Here is a 22,220-nt window from a genome sequence, read left to right as displayed (position 1 = left end):
TTGTGGTACGTTATGTTGGAACCAGATGACATCAGTAAGCAGTAATTGGTCCCAGTCGGTCTAAGTCAATGGTTCTGTGGCAACCACTCTGACCAATTAGGAGTGAGCTTGTTGGAAGGTCACACCCCGACCGTTAAGAGCAGGGTAGGGAAAATCTATCAGTCAAAAATTTTAAATGTTTGAGCTTTAATGATTCTGATCTGATTGGCCAGTTTATGTAAAATAAAGGTTAGCGAGAACATGTTACAGGTGTTGGAGCAAGAATGGTTATTCTGACAAATAGAATCACTGAGATGCTGTTTATTTCTCCATAGAAGTCTATGAGATTGAGCCAGGGTTACTTTCTGTTTGGAACGCAAGGGGGGAGGAGTCACTAAGTCCAGTTCCCATATACAGTCAATGGTTGTGAGCCAAATTGTGTCCACCCAAGTGATAAATTGGTGACCTTTCCAAAGTGTAGACCACATCTGGCTCAATGACAGATTGGGTCAACTCCTGACCAATGTCTAAATGGAGTAAATTACTTAGGTAAACAGTGAAAAGGGGATTGATTAGTTTTTAATGGACACAGATAAAGATGTGTACCAGTCTATGGGCAGTGCTTGATGTTGCCCATCCTTAATGTTGGCATCCTTGATCCTTAAAAGTTGCTATTTCAAAAGACTGATTATGCAATTACTACTTTGTTTTCAAGTAAGTACAACGTCTGCACACAGAAAAGCATGCTGATGCAAGACTCAGTGGAACGAAAAATATGAAATGTATAAAAGCTTTAGCAAATCCCATCAACACCACTGCAACTTTTAAAAAGAACATGGACAATGGAAACATTTAAAACAAACAAAAAAAGCAGTATTCCAGTCTCTCTGGGATTTATGGCTTCATTGTGGAAGCATTGCATTTCTGCTCTCTCCAACCATACTTCCCAACAGTTTAGTAATGAGTTCAGCTTTTTTGTTCACTGTGAAACACAACAAATCTGTGAGGTAAATTAAAAATCTCCCCCTTCCTTGATATTCTCCACCACTAGTGTTTAATTTGCCATGCGGTCTTTCTGCCTTACCTTGCCCCTGCGGGAAATCCTGAGGAAAGCTTACACAGGCTTATTTTAACAGTGTTCGACTTCACTTTTTTCCCTTTCCCCAGTGTCTTGCATGTGAGCCCAGACAAAACAGAGCACCTGAATCCTTAATGCCCTGATAAATGCAATACAAACAGTTTGCCCTCTGTGCAGTGGAAAATGTGCTGTAAAAATTAAATTGATCATTTCGATGTTTGTAGGTGATGCAAAGTTACAGCCATCTCACTCTGTGGTCAACTAAATGCACTATTGGGTGGAATCTGAGTCATGTAAAATGTGTGACTGTTGGACTAAAATAAGCAATTGAACATATAACTAATTCATATAAAGTGATTGTGTGGGTAGTATTTTTAGCTCATTTTTGTCGATTACTAAAATTATTTGATGTGCTTCTTTCCTCCCAGTCTTGTTCTCACTCTCTCAGTTTACCTGAGCTTAGATACAGCTGCCTTTTAATTGCCTGTGCTTCAATCCCCGCAGTGAAATTCCACACCTCATTAAAGCCTTTGGCAAATCCTTAGTCATTCAGAGAAAATCATGCAATTAAAAGGATGTTGGCAAGCTGTTCTTTTTGGCTAATTTATTGATTGACTGACAATGGTTTGTTCCGACTCTCACCCTGCCTCTTTGTTCACATGATAGCTCTCTAGTCCTTTTTTTGGATGCAAATTAACATCTGATTAGTTTAGACAATTGAAACTGTACATTTTAAACCATGTTTAAGGGATGTTTTAAAGAAAAAAATTGTGACATCTTCTACTACTCACCGGACATGTCACCCATTGAGCATGTTTGGGATGCTCTGGATCGGCGTATACGACAGCATGTTCCAGTTCCTGCCAATATCCAACAACTTCACACAGAGTGGACCAACATTCCACAGGCCACAATAGACAACCTGATCAACTCTATGCGAAGGAGATGTGTCGCACTTCATGAGGCAAATGGTGGTCACACCAGATACTGACTGGTTGTCTGAGTCCCCTGACCCCCTCAATAAAACAAAACTGAAGATTTCAGAGTGGTATATTCTTGTGGCCAGTCTAAGGCACACCTGTGCAATAATCATGATGTCTTATCAGCATCTTGATTTGGCACACCTGTGAGGTGGGATGGATTGTCTTGGCAAAGGAGAAGTGCTCACTATCACAGATTTAGACAGATTTGTGAACAATGTTTTAGAGAACTGGTTATTTTGTGAATGTGGAAAATGTTTCACATCTTTGAGTTCATACCATAAAAAATGGGAGCAATAACAAAAGTGTTGTGTTTATATTCTTGGTATAAAGAATATATATTGACACAGATTGGATACAAATATATATATATATATATATATATATATATATATATATATATGTATGCCAACACTTGAGGCATTTCAGGTTTGCCTGTGGTTGTGCAATTTAGGTTTTAATGTTTGAGCTCAGCAGAAACTTATGGGTTTCATTATTCTACCTGTTTCTCTCCACTTTCAGTTAAGTTAGTGATTCAATTTTTTGATTATTAATTAGGGGGCAGGAAAAAAACGTGTTTTAGGAAAAAAAAACAGTTGATGTGTAAAATGCAGGGCCTTTCCTCCACACTAAAGGGTTGTTCTCTAATTTGAGTTGTGAGCAGGCAAAGATGACTAATGGATTTCCTATGCACTTGGATCAGTTCTCAAAGGTGATTTAAAGGTATAATAATCCTTTACAATATTGCTCTGTGGTTTCCAGGCCATTAAAATAACACCAAATATGTCAGAGGAACACAAACAGTTCATTTAAAATAAATTGCTGGCCCAGCACAGAGACTCAGCCCAGGCATCAGGAAGCCCCCGCAAGTAAGTCACTTTTGTGGATGTTTGCACCATGGAAAAATAATAAAAGCATTTCATACAGCTCATTGGATTCATGGTTTTCTCTTTTCTTTTCAACTAAATTAAAGGTAAATTATTTGTGACACGGAAGTATGAACATTGCTGAAGTTGTGTCAAATAAGGTTTTTTTTCTATTTACTAATGGCCAACTGCAACACTGTTAAAACAAGTTGTCAAAGTCAATATTTCAATGTTTGCATTTGTTCTTTAAGTACAGTAAAAACAAATGCAACTGCTAGAGAACTTTTTATTTTGCCCTAAAGTTGCTGAACAAAAGTTTTAAGCAAATGGAAACAATTGTTTGCCTGTTTCTCAGTTTTTCATTTACATTGTTTTTAAGGAGAAAAAAAAATTTGGCTTTTGAAAAAGTTCAAGTAGGAATAGAACTCTTTTTGCTTTTGCAGCTGAGTCACGGTTTCTCTTTCAGTTAGGGCAGGGAATGATGACAGATATGTAAAAGTGTCCTCATGCGTGTCTTTGTCGGTGCATTTTTCAATTGGTATCCCAATTCTGAAACTTGCAATGCAAGCAAGCATGTCCAAACAGAGCAGAATATCAATAACCCAGCTCTTAAAGAAGTAATGGCAAACTCTGTTCACTCTGAAGGTGACTTTGTTTTAGTAATGGCTGTCACAAAGACCAACGATGAAACTTGAATTGATTTGCAGTTATATTTCCCCCTCTTGTGCTTAAAACTCATGCATCAGTTATTGCTGTGCATGCTGATGCCAAGGTCATTTTGAACATAAGAATGATAGAGTCTGACATTAGCCCCATTGCCTCTGAATGGGCAGATGCTTTGCTTCGGAAAGTAGGTTGCCAAGTGTCTGTTTTGATAACCCACTGTGGTTGGCTGAAAGGAGTTGGCAGGCTTGTGCGGGGAAACTCCCTGCGCGTTTACTCAATGTAGACTGACTCTGCTCTGTTGCCATTCAGAGGGCAATGAACACACAAAATTGGCTGCCTACTTACACACAGGAGAGAGATGTTTTGTGTTAAGGATTTCAGAATCCACTTGTTGATTTTATTACATCAACCAATGAGATTAAACAAGTACTTCAAGAAATGGACTTAAAGAATGTGGAAGAGCAAAGAAAGAAAATATTAGACTGAATCAATCCCAAGATTATTATTAATAAAAATTTCAGAGCTATTTTTTTCACTAATGACAGTTTTATTCCATCTGCTGGTTCTAACGAAAGCTTAAAGTGTTATTGCCTGCTCTCTCTTTAAAATAAATTATATCATATTATCTTACAAAGTGGCACTGTAAAAATGACAACCTATTGGTTTTATGATTCATTCTGCTTATCTAAGTTCTTGTATGTAAAAACTGAGGGCCAATTACTGTAAGATTGCACTTTTAAAGGCCGTAAAAGTCATAATCACTCATAGAAACTTTTATCCTAAATCACTCAATTTCTTTATCTCATTTATGAGAGAAGGGAATTACTTTTAATCTGAGACATCTGCAGAAAACTGTTCTTGTAAAAGGAGAAGTGTTTAGCTAAATGTTTTAATGTCTGCATATTCCTTAAATAGATTTTCACATCTTTTGCTGTGTTAGATCCCAATGGTTGTCACTGATCGCTCAGCTGTATTTTGGCTTTGCACGTCTTTGTAACTTTTAAAAGTGGCAAGTATTGGGAGAAATAACATGTTTTCTGTTTGAGAATTTACCTGAAACTGCATGTGTTTCATGCCTTCACAAATGATACACACACATAAAAAAGTCCAGTGTGGCACAATGGGAATTGCTTAGTGAGACCAAATAGATCTGCAGCTATGCTGTGTGGAGAAACCTGATGAAAAAGGTTCAATGCTATAACAGAAGTTCAGGATGAAATTTCAGATGAGCCAAATCTACAGGGAGCTTTATAAGCAGGAGGAATCTGCTTTATTGAACTGACAGGACTTTCACTGCTCTAAAAAATGCTAAGTAAAACCTAATATTTGTCTGGGAGGCTTTAGGCACCAAAATAACAACATTTATAGAGATGAATTCCCCTCAAATAGCTTTTTTTTAAATGGTTCAACTTGTTCTGGATTGTATTTGTTTTGTTGTGAAAAGTGAAGGTGAATTCCCAAATCTAAAAAAAGTCTGCGGTGCATTGCTTTTACATGGATGCTTCTTTATTAATCTCAACTGCGGTCAGCTGGGTATAAATGCACGTGCAGTAATTTTTTACCACATTTTGCACTTTGTTATCCTTAAAAAGTCCATTCTAGTGAGAGAAAAGAGAATTATCTTCTTCCACTATTTTCCTTTCAACTTCATTGCTGATGAAGTCAAAAGCTCAACAGGTAGGGCCCATAAGTGTTTTACTGATTTCACTGTATTGCTAAAAAAAAAGTCCCAATGGTTTAATAGCATGGATCAATGGGGATACAGCGGGTCACCTCGACTTATGTTTGACAGATATGAAAGCTAAAATGCTTTGAGTTTTACATTTATTAAGACAAAAGGACAACATTCTGGGAGGGCCCAAAGGTGAAACTGAAATAGCTAAGAAAAGTGCTGATGTATAACCTGAAATGACTAGTTTTGAATGATAAAGATTATTGAAGATGTACCTGGTGAAGGGGAAAAAAAGAACAGAAAACTCCAAAACGATCACGACAGAAATGTCATCAGCTTGTTCACCATCCTAACATCACCAGAAGACGATTGTTTAAATACCATCACAGCCCTACACAATGTGTGTGAGACGTTACATGATGGGAATCATGGTGAAACTTTCTTCCCAACAGCCAACTTCACAAACACAAGATTAATTTGATAAAAACCAGCATGGAAGAGGTTGGTACTTAATCAAATGGATGTGAAAACAGCTTACTTACACTCTTCCTCATTAATTAAGAGATCTCTATCGACCAGCCAGAAGGTTATGAACAAGAACGTTTTGATGTGTAAGCTGAAAAAGTGGGGAGAAACAATCTGTTTCCAACTAGAATGATTCCACTTAGAACCGAGAAAACCTCTGTTTCTAAACAAAAAAAGAAGAAACTGAAAAAGTAATAACGATCGGTGTTAATGACCTGATTTAAGCAACAGGCAGGAGGGGTAAGGAAAAATGCTTTAAGACAAGAAAGGAAGGATACAGAAGAAACTGGTGGAGATCTGGTCGCAGACAAGATGGTGGCAAGACATCTTTAGCTGAAAATGGAAATTATACAAGTTTTCAGAATTGTGGAATGTCTTCACAACCGTAACTTTTCAACACTTAATGTGATCAACGGGAATCAACATATTCTTTTGCAAAGAAAAGTGGCTGTGTGCAAGAATGTGACACTTTATTTGAATATCAGGGAAAAACCGCTTTGAATTGTTGCATTCGGGTGCAAAGCCGCATATCTCTGCCGTTCAGCTGATTCACGTTGATCAGGTATGGAGTTACGTATAGAGCAAAGCAGGCTTTGACAGAAACATCTCTGGTGTTAACGTTTTAACGCTTAAAGCTGAAAAAAACAAAAACAAACAGTAACTGTCAGGGTCGCCAGTTAAATTATTGTTTTTGGACCAAAATAAGTATTTCTCCTGACTGAAACGGGAGAGAACATGTCTGGTTCATGTCAAAGTGCCATGTGGTCTGCAACCAGGTCCTCTTGAGGATCCTGGCAGAAAGCTACCTGCTAACTACGATGAGCAGGGGTAGCTGGAGAAAAACTATTATGATATGGTGTGGCCTTCAAGGTGCTTGAAACCTCTCACTTTCTGTGAGGGATTTTTTAAATTATACGGTCATAAGGGTGAAAAGTTTTTTGTTAGGACAATCATTTATTGCTGACCTTTTAACCCAAAGGAACTCATTTTTAGAATCCCAATTCAAAGTAAGTCTTCAGAGACCTTTTATAGTAAGCCCATACATTTATTTTTGTTTTAAGTACATTTTATTTAGTTATGTCTGATGTTCTGAGAGATGCCAGTCTTTGTTTGGATGCTTTATTCCAAAACTAAACAAGTACGGTGGGCCAATACTAAGGCAAAAATCTGCAGTAGCACATTGAAATTATGAACTCATTTATTTTGGATCCATGCAAGCCCACATCTTACAGATCAACTACTTAGATCAGCTAATTCGCCTTGGCCCCTTGCTATTCTCATCCAATCATGTCCATACCTCATGAAGCACATGGACAGCACCATCACAAACAGGATTAAAGAACACAGCAAAGCAAAACAACGCAGAGCATGGCAACTTATAGCATAACAGGTTGCTACTGTAAATATCCACATAAGGGAAATTGCTAGATTTAATGCTAGGGAACAATAATAAACTCTAAGTCTAACATCAACAAATCTAGAAAAAAAAACAGAGGAAAGGACAGAAAAACAAAAGCGTTATGAATTTCAAAAATACAATATGGGTTCTAAAATAAAACACCATCTCCAACTGTCAGACCCCTTCCATATCCAGCTAATCCTCTGTGTGGCTCATTGTGTGGTGACCCTCAAGTGGCTTTCTATTGTAGTGAGCTATAATAATCAAGGCTATAGCAGAGGGCACTGAAAACAGCAGCATGGATGAGGTGAAGGTTGTCTTTTATTTGCAGCAAAGACCTGAATGCTCTCAATAAAGTTCAAGTAAGACGAGCCTTATTGAAAAAGCTCAAAAATGGAGGCAGGCCAGTGTCACTCGGATTTTCTGGGGGGAAACCAATCATAACCAATTTCACATTTCTTGAGTGCGAATGCATTTAATAAGCCAGTGTGTGAAAGACACAAGTCAGTGTGTGTGTCGCCTGTGTGCGTGTAATGTAGTAGGTGTATGTTGTGTTGCCCTTCTTGTCTTTTTAATAACATACATGCTTTACAAAGCATCAACAAACATGGGACCACTATTTAAAACGGAACCGTCCATCTTCGACTCGCTTTGTGATGGCTAAATGACTGGCAGGCTCATATATTCTTTATATTTTAAGACTAAGAAGTTATTACGTCATTTGTACCAGCTTACTAAAGCTATAAAAATTATAATCAACAACACAAAACTCTTTTTTCTGCTTTAAGGGTCCTTCATTTAACTATTTAGAGAAAAATACAAAAAAATGGTTGTAACCAGTTGTGAGTAGGATAGCATTTGTGAGGAGTTTTAGCAAGCACTTGCAGTTATGAATGTCAATGTATTTCCCTTTCTCTTTATTCTCTCCTTGTCTCCACCTTGTCTTATCTGACAATTAAAGGTATCACCAAATCTTGCTCATATCAAACACCCTCCTGCTGCTGTCCTTTCATCTCTTATCATATTCCTCCATCGTTTTCACTTTCACTCCCGCTCTGTTTACCCACTCCCATCTTGCCTCAGCCAGCATATCTGGCAAAAGCATCTGGCATGGATGCTAACATTTTATCCGGTCTGGAACAACAGAATGTGTCAGATGTTTGGAACTACAGGGGCACCATCTCACAACAAGACACCAATCCAATGGTTGTAAAGAGACTGATAGAAATTTTTGACAGGGGAGGTACTGATGTTCTTTGAACCCCCCCCCCCCAAGGTGTATTGCATGAAGAGCGGCAGTAGGGGATGCATGGCCTTTCATCTGATCCGTTTTACTAACACCTTGCACGCTGATAGATGAATGTGCAGAGCCTTCCAATGATCTTTTGCCTCACAAGCATATGAACCATCAGCAGAACACCCATTCACACCTGTCGTGACTTGGTGATATGGCCTCTTTGCGGTCTTTGAAACAGGTGCCACTTACAGGTACTTCCCTTTGGTGGTGTCACAGAATCACCAAATTCTGCCAAACAGCAAAACCCAGGAAATAAATTGGCGAAATCAAACAAGCCTGAAGAAAATTCCCATTCTCTGTTGTACTCTAGTGATTATTAGTCTCTTTTTATCAGTCATTGCTGCAAGGCTCATCAGGCAGCGGTGGACGGTAAAGATGGATGAGGGCAGAGAAATTAAAGAACTAGAAAACAGGAAGAGAATTTGCTATATTATGATGACAAAAGAGAGATTATTATAATAGGAAAAAGGGAACAGAAACTGACTTCCATATGGGAGTAAAAGAAAAAAGTGTTTTTCATTTATGCAAAAGCAGGTCGCATCATGCGACTTTTCCAGCACCAATTTTTCATAAAGAAGCATTTTAAGCAGTCAATGTATGACAAAATGTCTTCAAATCAAGACTTGCAGTCCTATAAAGTTGTTTAGTGTTTATAACAGGCTTGCATAATTATACCCTTATAAGGACCCACTCAGATGAAAGCCATGTTTTGAGGATTTTATTTAAATGTTTTTGTGGTACATTTCTCATTCTGGAGAACATATATGAAAAATTAAGCTTATAATTGAATTTCTGAGTATTGTTTTATTCAAATCATGGAGAATTAAGAGCAGTCAAATAAAAAAAAAAAGTTGGAAAAATCTTGTAGCAGAAGTTCACAGTTCAAATTTCCTATAACCTTCTGCCATTCTGCAGAAACTTTACCTATAAGACAACAGCCCCCCCCCCCCTCAAAACTGAATAATTATAATTAGAAGACCACTGGGAAATATATATATCAAAAGATTATTGGAGTGAGACTTTAGAATATTTTTTGCACTTCTTTTTATTTTTCAGCTTTGTGCTACCAAGTTGCTTTAACAGACTACAAAGCTAATTAAAAATACTCAACTGGCAGATAAATGGGCTTACTCTTTGTAATGACACATAAAGTAAACCTTTGTAAAGTATTTTAAACTAAAAGGATTAGGGTGACCATTTTGGTCTCTACTGAAGCAACAGATAAATATACAGACATGGCTAGGGAAAAAAGGAGCTTTTTCACTTTAAATCTGTTTATAAGATTCCTCAGTTTTTCACTTGATGTCTCTGTTAAAGGGGTGAGGTTGAAGGTACATGTTAGGCAGAGAGCAGAGGACACTCATACCAAGTCAGTTTTTTCTTTTTGTAAACAAAAAAGTGCCAAAAAACAAAAAAATACTAAAATTTTTTGTTATCTTTATGTTCTAAATTATTGAATATTTTATGTGTTCACTAATCTGTGGAGTATTTTCCCCCAAAACTGTTTCATTTTTGATCATGTGTAGCTCACTAACTGCCCTTTGCTGTATCATCAAGGTGGCCCTTTGGTCTTTAATCACTTTGCTTTTCCCCACTTTCCCCTCCTCTTCATCTTCTCATCTTTCTTCTTTTAAATACTAACCTGAACTTTCTCTCGCCATTCTCCCCCCTACACAATTGCCCTGGCTCTTTTTCTCTTGTGTAGTTGCTGGTCAGTAAAAACATTGGTCCAGAAGCACAGTCACCCCCTGAAGGTCATGCAGTAGGGTCAGCGCCAAAAGGGTCTGTTGACAGCTCAGGCTTGTATCAGCTCGTTATCCAGATCTGATACTGGGGACAGATTTAATGCCTGCAGTGTTGGAAGGGGCTCAGAGTCTATCACATGCCTGCCCTGCAAGAGGTAATGGCCATGAAATCTGCCTTTTTTTTAACATTTTACTGGACATTAATGAACTGTTTCTTTTTTTTTTAACAGCCATCTTTGTCTAAATTTGTAATAAAGTATTTTTTATTGGGAAAATCACAAATTAAAGACAGAAAAAAAGCATAAACAACAAAAATTTAACTTGAGTACAGGTAGCAGAAAAAATATTTGTCAAAAAATTAGGCAATCACCCAGATTAAATTCCAAAAGTCACACATCAGGGTTTCGGCTTGTGCAAAATCGTATAGATAATTTTGTTGTTTTGGTAGTTCAGAAAACATTTTGTTAAACATGAACCTTTCCTTTTATTTATTGCAACCCAACTTGTTCTTGAATTGGCCAGAACCTCTGGAACTTTGCTGATTTAGCTGTGGAAAACATTTTTCTTCCCAGCAGGACAAAGGCCTATTTAACTACGGAGCACACTGAAGAGAGAAAAGGATACAGAGAAATGGGAGTACCATTAAAAAATGGCCTCTAAACCACATGTGACAATAGCCAAGATTGCATTTGAACCCAATTCATCGAGGTAAAGTGGCCATTTGAGGAGGTTTGGTGTGGAATTGGTGTTCCTGGATAGAGACAGAGGAATACAAAGAGTGTAAATTGTTTGTTATATCTGTATGCCACTTTTAATCTTTGCTGCACACAAACACTGAATCTGAGTAGGATAAAGAACAGCAGCAGATTTGAAGGCATGAATGGGACATCAAAGAAGACAGGAACTAATAGATAGATGTCGGCCATGGATATAGTAAAAGATTTGAACGTTTTAACACGGATTGCAATAACTTTTTGTGAACTTTGACATTAATGATAATTAAACCTTTGACTTTTTTTTTTTTTTTCCCAAAAAGGGGTTATGGTTAAAGATGAAGTGATATGGACACTTCCCTTTTTTTTCTTGGGTCATTAAGACCGCAAAATTCACAGAGGCTGCATGTATGTCAGTTTAATGGCACGTAATTATAAACAAATACATGAACTCTGTGGCCGTGAGGTTGAATGTATCAGTGCATGATTTAAACAAAGGGTTTTATCTTATGATAGTTAATTTAATGAGCAAACCACAAAACATCTTACAAGACGCCACAAAGAACAAAATAACAAAAGAAGTCTTCTTTTTTTTAAAACACATTGGCCAATTGTATGAAGCAGCTATAAATAATTAGGTTGTTCAAAACAACTTGTTATTTTGCAGGCCATTTGGGATCTAAAAACAACTATCAAGCTTTTTAAAATCCTTTTTTAGTAAAATTCAGCAAACAAAAGTTAAAAGTCAGCTGGGGATGTGATTATCAAAATATGGTAATTACCAGATTCCAAGTTTTTACGCTGTTCACTTTTATGACCTACATAAAAAAGGAGAATCATCAGGGATGTCCACATGAAGGTTGGCTCCAGGATGGACAAATAAGAAAATGAAAAATAATATTAAGACACGCCATAATGTTAATTTTTTCCCCCTACAATTCATGGTCATTCTACAGTTCTGACCAATATTTATCTATGGTGGTTAGATAAACTAATAATGATAAAAAAATTACCGGTATGCTATACCCTATTAAATTGCATTTAGAAAATACATCTCGATGTTGCAACTTTGTGTTTATAGTCTCTCTTTTGCTGCATTTAAGAACACATTGGATAGATAAATATTTTCAACCACAAAAACAAAAATGCTATATTACACCATCACAAAAACCTGAAGACAAAAACTGCTTTCATCTGCTAGTAAGTTTGTGCGTTTCAGTTTTTTTCTTCTTCTCAAGAGTGGAGGACTATTTAAGTGTATATGCTCAGGTATGCATCATCAAAAATGTTTTGCTAAGAAAGACTGTTAACCCTTTTTTCTATGTTGGAGTTTGGTCTCCTGCATTTTGCAGGTTCTGAGGCATAACAGACCGCTGGGGTTAGTATTCTGGCAATCACACAATTCTGCCACCACCTCAATATTCAATGAGCAGAGCAAATTATCCCAACAACACAATCTAGTGAGCCTTTCCTTTTCATTTTGCTGAAACAAACTCAGAAGAAAAAAGCTCAGAAATCTTATTAAAGCCATTCTAACTATTTTAACAGACTGCTGAGATGATATTGTGCACACAATCATTTAGGATGCTACATACAAAGACACGCACGCTAAAATAGTCCAATCTACACCAACAAAAAACAAATATTTGTACAAATCTTACATTCAGTATCAAACAAGTATGGAGAGTTCTTGATTTCTCTCCCAATTTAAAGTTGTTAACAACATTTAGATCATCCAAACATTTTATTTTCCTGTTTAGTCCTGTGCAGGGTGCAGGGTGAGGTCGCTGGAGCCTATCCCAGTTACTTCATGGTGAAAGTAGGTAATGTCCAATGGAGTTTGCTTGTTCACAGACAAAGAAATGCTCCAATAGTGGTAAGAAATTATTACCAATGAGTATTGGTAATTTTTGTCATATTTTTATGCAAAAAGGGATCAGTATCACATCAAACCTTAACCCTTTAACTGCCTGCTCAACCAAACCGTGAAGCACAATTAGAAAACACGTTATTAAAATGATCAATAGTGAGGGATTGATCATTTCTCCCCCAAGGCAACAAGCAACAGAATTAAAAAAATGTATTTTTAATATTTGACTTGGTTGGGTAGTTCAGGGGTTAAAAGGGGTTGATACGATACCGTTTTGTCACTAAGACAAATAGACTCAGTTTCTGACTATATGCAATGAGATGACTGAGCGCTAACCACGAAACCACCTCATGCAGCCTTCTATTAACAGGCTTGATTTACTTTTCTTTATTTTATTTTACTGCTCCTTAATATTAACATATTTGGACTACTTTATAGAAATTTGGGGGAATAATTATAAGAGCTCACTACATCCTCTCTTTTTACTTCAAAAACGAGCCATCAGACTTGTACAAAAAGCCGGATATCTTGACCAAACAAACAATTTATTTTATCAATCTAGACTTTCAAAACTGTATAACCCTGTTGATTTTTTACACTGTGCAACTTTTATACCGAGTAAGTGGGAAAACTTTACCATTCAACATCCAAAAACAGTTCTTGGAAAATGAAGGAGGCTACAAACTGAGGGGATGTAGGAACTTCAAGATCAAAATGATAAGAACCACAAAGAAAAGTTTTTGTGTCTCGGTGTGTGGCACTAAACTTTGGAACAGGTTAAGTAATGAGCTAAAAAAATGTTCAAATATCCAAATATTCAAGAAAAGGTATAAAGAAACTCTGATTTAACAATATGAAGAAAAGAGGAGTTAAGAATCAACAGGTGTTTGAATAATTCCAAATTATTTGCAAAAGTGTGTAAACTTTACTGTGGTGAAATAATCAAAGCTCTTTTAATTACAATCAATGAGTATTACATTGTAATGTGCAATAATGATAACTGAAATATTTAAATTACAATCAATGAGCTATTGATTTTCATTACTTGATCTGCAATTTGTAGCAATAACTACTGGTTTATTGTGATAATGTGTTCTAATAATAATCAATGATTATTACATGTTGGTTACCGATACTGTTTACTGAAATCACAAATGAATGTTTTCCGAAGATAATCAATCATTTTTTACTTGAAAAGAATCTATGGGATCAGAACCAGATAACAAAAACTGTAAAACTATAAAATTAAAATTAATTAATAAAATTAATGAATTCAGAAGGGGTGGAATTATATAAGTTCGCTTCTTCCCACTCCTTTTCAAGCAATAAATCCAGCTCTTCTTGACTTTTGTAAATGATCACTGTATTTAATTAAGCAAAATATGACTTAGGTGACTTTTTTTGTTTTGTTTTGTTTTTTGTCTTTTTAAACTGTGCATTTCAACATTTCTGTAATGAGTTTGAAAAAAATATATGTAAATTCTTTATTGCTTTAACTACAATGCTTCAAATAAATCAATAAATCAAATCAAATCAATTTACAGCAATTATGATAGTTGTTTAACACTTGTGCTATCCTATGGGGTCCAGATGACCCGATCCTTACATTTACGTGTTATTCCTACCATGACAAAGGTGGATAAAGGTGAAGAGGATTTCATGTTATCCATGGACAACAGTGAAGATCACAAATCATTGAAGAAAAAAGTTTTATCGCAATCTCTAGCTGGTCTAAATGACCCCACTCCCAATGTTAATGTGCCTAGGATAGCACCAGGGTTGAGCAACACACAACAGAAATGAGTGAACTCAAATCTGTAAAACACCAATAAAGTCAGATCCAAGCTGCAACACCAGATAAATGAATATGAATTTTGGTATATCAAGTTTAAAGCTTTAATACTATTTTTCAGTTAACAAATGATCAACTCAGTGTCTTAACTGTTTCATGCTATAAACACTCAATTTTTTAACTTTAGGATTAGGATTTTTCAAATTGGTTAAGCAAAAAAAACAAAGCTGCTTTGGATTTCTTGGTGAAGCATGAAATTAATAAAATACTGGTAATGGTGATTGTAAATAACAATTCTTTTTCAAATCCATAATTAGTAAAACCCTTAAAATGTAAACAACAACTTGTAAAAGCAGCACATAATGTGTGCTGGATCCAGACATTTATCTGGTTTTGAAGCTTCCAAGTTTTTTTCTGAGGAAAAATGTGTTTATGCTCTAATGTGAACATCTCAAAGAGAGGAAGAAATCTGGCAGAGAAATCCTTCTGTTTAAAGACGGTATCCCTATTTAAACAACCACTCCACTTCAGCTCACAGTGTAATTCCCTCCAGTCACTAAACTAAAACAAAGCCTTTTTTTAAACATCTACCACGCACTTTTCTGGCTTTCTTTTCATTTTTGTAGTAAGTTCAGAATCGAATTCAACCAAATATCCTTTGACAACATATTCAACACTAAAATTACAGTTGACATAACTGTTGGGAAACAGGCGGCAGCGGCTCAGGCGGTTGATGACCGAAGGGTCAGCGGTTGGATCTCCGCTCCCCCCAGTCAACTGTCTTTGTGTCTTTGGGCAAGACACCCTTCCTGCCTCCAGTGTGGCTCCACTGGTGTGTAAATCCATATGAATGTCTCGGTGATGGTCAGAGGGACTGTAGGTGTGAACTGGCAGCCACGCCTCTACCATCACCAAGTATGAATCAAGAGTGAATGAATAATGGTCACATTGTAAGCACTTTGCGCGACTGGAAAAGCGCAGATAAATATAATTCATTATTAATATTATTATTGCAAACACTTCCTGCAGACTAACTTCAACATTATTTTCAGAAACAAGGTGTTGCTAATTGCGTGATTAACTGTACTACGATAATGTTACGAATTAACTTTCCGAGAAGCTTTTCCAAAGCTTGTTGAATTTTATTACTGGCTTTAAAAATTATTTTAGCTTAATGAATTTTAAAATCTAAGAAAAATTCTATCAAATTGTGAGGAAACAGATAATGACTTAAAATGCTTTCAAAATTTTTTTGCATCGATCGTTGTTTTATTTTTATTATGAAGTTTGCTGTCTGCTTCTGGCAGATGCAAGTAAGAAAGTCAATCTCTGGATTCCCTGCCATCTGGTGTCTTCTCTGAGTTTGTACTTGAAGATGCTGTCATCCATCTGCCTCACAGAACCCACTTTCATCTGAACAGTACAGGCTGCACTGTGAAGATCATCTGCGTTTAGCATTCATTTCTTGAGAGGTTTCAAGAAGATTCAGCTGAGTAAGAAGCCCCACAACCGCAGTTTGAGGCTTTCTCATCCGTTTGGACTTTTGACAGCTTGATAGACAAACCACAGTGTGTAAGATTGAGGGTTTGAGCCTTTCAGAAGGTGGACTGCAGCCCACGAGAACTGTTAAGAACTCTCAAGGGTTCTCCTTACAGACCCCTCAGATCTCTCATTCAACCTAGTAATCTTTAGAAATATTTATAACTGTCATTCATGGAAGTCTAGAGAAGTGATGAATTTGTCTACTCAAAAAAAATAAAATACAGGTCACGGTTTTCTAATGGTTAATTTTTTTAACTCTGATTAATGTGCAACTGAAAAAGTCAGGCTGCATGTAGGAGTAGTGTTGCTAGCTCAACAAAGTCACTATCACACCCACACATATGTGGGTAAATGCACGGTGCAATTTTGGCATGGTAAGAGAATGACTGATACGGAGCCAGACCAGAGAACTATTCAGAACTAGAGAGGACGATGGCAGAAAAGCAGGCGTTAGAGTTTTCATTTTCGGAACTACCATGTGACTGGCTTTGTTTTGCCAATGCAAAGCACTCATACAGACGCATTTAAAGGTGCCCAGCCATCCCCACCCCAAGACCCCCACCGCAGCAGCAGCCGGAATCCCCCCAACGCCACACGGGAACCGGCAGGGAACAACCGCCGCCCGGGCGACCAAGCCCGCCACCCAGGCCAGGGCCAGCAGGGCTGCCGCAAGGCCCCCAGAGCCAGAGGCCAGGGAAGCACGGAGGGAAAGAGAGCGCCGCCCCAGCCCAACCAGGAGAGCAGCCCCCCCGCCGCGCCGGGAGAACCCAACGCAGAGCCCCACCGGAGAAGGACGCCCACAGCCCCAAACGAGCACCCCACCACCACCCAGGAGTTCCGGGCATCCCCCCGCCCCAACCCCAGGTACGAGCCAGGACCCCCCAAGGGAGACCCGCTCCGCACTCCAGGCAGCCATCCGCCCGGCCCACGGTTGGTCCAGGGAGGAGCGAGGCAGGGGGCCCGCCGCCCCCGCCCAGGAGGGGGGAACCCCGGGGAAAAAAAGAGGGCCCACAAGGGGTGTTATAAATATGGCCCGACCAGGCTCGGCCACAGTTGGAAATTTGGCGGGGCCCAGCACTCAGGAGGAAGGACCAGAACCCACCCCCCAGGGACCAGACACCCCCGGCTCAGAAGTAATGTGAACTCCCCCACCGCGCGGAGAGAGCACCGCCGGGCCCAGGAAGCCGGCACCCCGGGGACACGGCCGCCGTTGCAAAGGGGCCCGCACCCCCCACCAGGGAAGAGGCAGGGGACAGACGGACCCAGGTCCCACCTTCCTTGCAAATTGTGTGTGCGTGTATGTGTGTTTGAGATGGTGTGTGTGTGCATGTGTGTGTGTTTATGTTGGGATGTATATATTGAGGGGGGAGGGGTGTGTGTACTAAGGGGGGTGCAGTTAAAATTGGCGGGTAGGGCACTAAGGGGACATCTCCTGATTACTCACAGTGACGTCCCCTCACCCTCCCCACCAAGGGGCCCTAAATGTCTAAGGTGCGGTTAAAATTGGCGGGTAGGGTGCTAGGAGGACATCCGCTGCTTGCTGGCAGTGATGTCCAAGCACCCCCCCTACCAAGGGCCCTACATGTCTAAGGTGCAAATAAAACCGAAAGAGGGGGGGCCCACTCCATACGGCAACCATAGGAGGGGGGCCACTGCCTAGTAAACCCCCCCCCACAAGGCTCATCGCAGGCTAAGCCCCCCACCCCCTCACAATATTATGAGGTTATATGAGGAAGGGGGTAAGTTGGGGACAGCTGATAGACTGTCCCCCGGTGGTCAAACAGCTGTCCCCCCCCCCCCCCCCCCAGCAAGGGGGCCAGGCCCACCCAGCCCAGGGGCCCCACCCCCGGAGGCGCCGACACCCCAGGCCCAGCACCACCCCCCCCACACAGAGAGAGAGGAGCCAGAAAGCGCCGCCCCCCCCCGGAGCAAGCCCAGGCCCCCACCCCCAAACGCCGGCCCTAGAAGAGCTCTGGTCAGGCCTCGACGGGACCGAGGCAGCCAACCGGCCGGGGAAACCGCCGATGGCCTCAGCGGAGACCCCGACCCGTCAACCCCCCCTGCCCCGTACCAATAGTGGACCCCCCCCTCCCCCAGAATGCCCCCCCACAGGTCAGGGCCGACAAGACCCCCCACCCCACCCCCCCCAGACCCGGCAGCCGAAGCGGAGGACACCCAGAGCGACCGGGGGCCCCAAGAGGGTTGTCCCGTCCCGCCCCAGAGCCAGGGAAGGGCCGATCCCAGCCCCAGGCGTAGATGGGAAGCCCATCCAGCGCCGCTGCCCCCCCCCCGAGCAGCGCCCCCCGCCAACCCCCCCCAGCACAGGCAAAGGGACCACCCCCCCAAGCCAAGCCAGACCACCACCCCACCCCCCCACCACGCACCCCCACACCCAAGCCCAAAGGACCACGCAGCGCCCCAGCCCGCCCCACCCAGGCGCCGGACCCGATCCCCCGACCAACGGAGCCCCCAACAACCCCCGCCAGGCACCGGAGGCCCCGACCCCCACCCCGGCCCACGGCAGAAGGGCAAGGAGCAGCGACGACCAGGCCCCCCCCCACCCCCTAAGTCACGGAGTTAGCTATGGGAGACCAGAGAGACCGAATTCTTTCGAAGTTACTTGAACTTTGGGCTGACATTTTTTCCAAGCTGATATGATCAAGCAGCAGATTTCTGTGTTGACTTATATTTATATTTTTTTTGCTTTTCCAATTTATTAAAATAGTTTTTTTAGCAATGCAAAGAGTTATGAAAATGATAGAGCCTAATCCTCCTTCTACATCGATGGCACTCATGTCACCAAGCACACAAAGTGACGGTGAAGCTGTGATTGAAACCTTAAGCCAGACTGAAAGATCGGCACATACCTGCCGCCAGAGAGCCTGGACAGGCGTGCAGAACCATAGTGCATGCATGTAATTGTCGGGTAGATTACTGTCACAGTGCTGACAAATGTCTGAGTTACTGAGACCCATCTTGAACATCCTCTGTCCAGTGTAGTAAATTCTGTGAAGAGTTTTGAAATGGATTAGCTGCAGATTTGGACTTTTTGTCATTTTAAAGGTGTTTAGACAAAGTTGCCTGTCCCATTTTAGCAATTATTACCTGTGTATAAATAAAAACCTACAAATGTTCAATATTCTATGTTTACATGAACCAACATGTGATGTTCTGACATTTTCTAGTAGTTAAGATTATGACAAACTACCAAAGAGTCTCACAAATAGGGAACACCAGACAGGTCATACATTGAGGTAATGACGCATGTTCATTTAAAAACAGTCAATGCTTCTCATATTATGGGGGGTTGTTGATTTTCTCATATAAGGTCTTGCTGTCGGTGAGGTAATTAAGACAAACTGTTACAACTGAATGGTTTCACTTTTCTTCTCCCATCCATCCCCACAAACCAAAACTCATTCTCTAGTTTCAAAATGAATCGGTAAAATTGACTGTGTCCTTGTAATCTAAATGATGATCGTTTGCCAGTGTGCAGTGCTCCTGTAAAGAAATCAATAAAAATCTAAACAGCTTTGTTTTCTTTTCTATTTTTTCTTTTTATTTCCTTCGGTCATTTAAAATATTTTCTTATCTTGGTCTTTTGCATGTTTTTTTTTGTCCTTCTTTGGCACTCTTTTTTTGCCACAGCAGTTGTTGGCAGAGACTCTATTTGTTGTCAAACCCATCAGTTTCATTTCATTAAGACAAGATTCAGTCGTCTGCTCTTCTAACACCATTTCTATTCGAACTGCTTCATGCAATTAAATTCTGTTGTGGGGAGATAACTTCTGAGCTGCAGCTAGGTCTCGTCATAAAGCTGAATAAGTGCTGTGTAAGACTGTTGAGAGACTACAATAGCATTGTTCGTTTCATTTGATACTCTGTCTTATATTAATACACACTTAATTCTTCAAATATTAATCCTTCTTAAAGAAAAAGTAAGAATCTAATTTTGGTAAACATTTAGGCAGTGTTAAATTTTTTTTTTTTCTTCCACCTGAAACGTTTACAAAGTCAAAAGGTTTTGACTAGAAATGTGTTTACTGCTCTCGTACAGGATGCAGCTTTTACCACTTCTTGATTGGTTTTCTTCACCAGAAACATGTTATATGCAATCATTTTAGGCTAAAGACTGCAACTTTAAGTTCAATTTGACCTGCTAGCCCATGATACTGTTGTTTACTACCTGGATCAGGTCCCACTTGTGGACGATAGCTGAGCAGTACTAAGGTGCTTTGATAGGATAGAAGCTCATCAAAGCACAGACATGTGCATGATGCACCTAAACAGTTGTAATTTATTTAACCCAATTTAACCGTGTGGGTGAGCATAGATTGAATAAATGGGCATTTTACTTGTATTTTAAAACATGTTTGAATTTTCTTTGACACTAAACGTATTTAAGTGAAGGCATAATTTTTGCAAAGTGGTTAACTACCCTATATATCCATCCATCCTACCCTACATTAATGCATCTATCTAAATTATTATAACTTAATCAGATATTAACTTTAAAACAATTTCTTTTTCATTTTTACTCTTATTTGAAAAAAATTATTAACATTCAAATAATTCGTATAAAACTATATTTAAAATGTTACCAAAAAATTTCAAGCCATAAACAACACCCTTGTCATTATTACGGCAGAGGTGTTGAGTTGTAGTAAAACAAGAGACCAGAACTCTAAAATGCGGTTTTAAGGAAGCGATGGGACGATGGCAGGACTTGCTTGCATTTGTAAATATTTTTTTAAATAGTTGCTACTTCTGCTCTTCTGCACAAAATCACTCAGCAAATAAGACAACAGATGTCGATTTTTTTTTCCACTTTAAAATAGGGATTTTGTTTGCCAGTTAACTCTCATTTATCAGTTTAAACATGATAAAAGTCAACATGTGTTGCTAGCTGTTTATGTGAAAAGAGGGCAAAAGTGCTACAGGTTTTCTCTGTGTGAGCAGAACTATTTGCAGAAGTGTTGCTAAATATACTTTAAATTGATATTTTTTTATGATTTATTATATACCCCAATAGATCTATGAAGACATGGGTGTCAAACACAATTGCACATTAACATTTCTTTACTGTTGTGTCATTTTATCTTAAAAATAAATACATTTTAAATATAGCAAAAGATTTTGCTCTATATAAAATATATATCCTGCGCGCGTCCTGAGTTTGATGGGCGCATGCCTAGAGGGGTGCGCGTCCTGAGTTTGTGTGATGCGCATCGTGTGGCACGTCTTGACTTAGGTTTTGGGTGGCGTCTTATGTTAATGTGGCGTGTCCTGAGTTTGATTTGGTCGCGTGCCTTGCGGGGCCCCGACCTTTGTTTGTGTGATGCATCTTATGTGGAACATCTTATTTGTGTGGTGTGCTCTTTGAGAGCTACCACTTTGTGTATGTGCTCTTTCTTCGGATAACTACTTATTTGAAAACAAGTTTTATCTTGGATTGGAGGGGTATTACGGCTGTGGCCGTAATATTGTTTTGTTTATATATTGGGAATGTTTTTTCTGTCTGTTTTATTTGATTTTCTACTGCAGTGGCAGGTTCTGTCTTTCCTTTTTCTGTCCCTCCTATTGTGTGCAGATTGGATGCCACAGTGTCCGGAGCACCTGATTGGCTGTGGACTTCCAGCTCAGCTTTAAAAACTGCCCCTCCAGCTGGTAGCAGCAGAACAATTGATAGATATTGTTAGAGGCTTTGGTCCTTGTAGTTTGGTTTGCTGGTTTTTGTATAGTTGAATTTTTCATTGTAAATAAATTCTCAGCTTAATTTCAGCCTGGGTCTTGTGAGAGTTTTTGAGTCATTGGTGAATTTAGTTTTCCTTTTTACCTTTATGTTACATCCTTTTACAAACCTCTAGCCAGGGGTGTAACATCTGAGTGCTGTTTTGTTAGTCTTCATCCCCGAGAAGAGCTTTTCACACAGAAATGAGCGACGAAACATGCAAAGGGTTGGAGCATTTCTGCAGGAACTGCCTTCAGTGTCCCAAAACACTGCAGCTCAATCAGCTCCATCTGAATCTGCGCAGGTGCAGTTTCCAAACTCAGTGTGCTCAGCTTCTCTGCAAAGTGTGTTTTTGAATTTGGCTT

This window comes from Oryzias latipes, chromosome 3 (assembly GCF_002234675.1).
Source record: "Oryzias latipes chromosome 3, ASM223467v1".
Lineage (NCBI taxonomy): Eukaryota > Metazoa > Chordata > Actinopteri > Beloniformes > Adrianichthyidae > Oryzias > Oryzias latipes.
Note: the sequence above shows the minus strand (reverse complement) of the source record.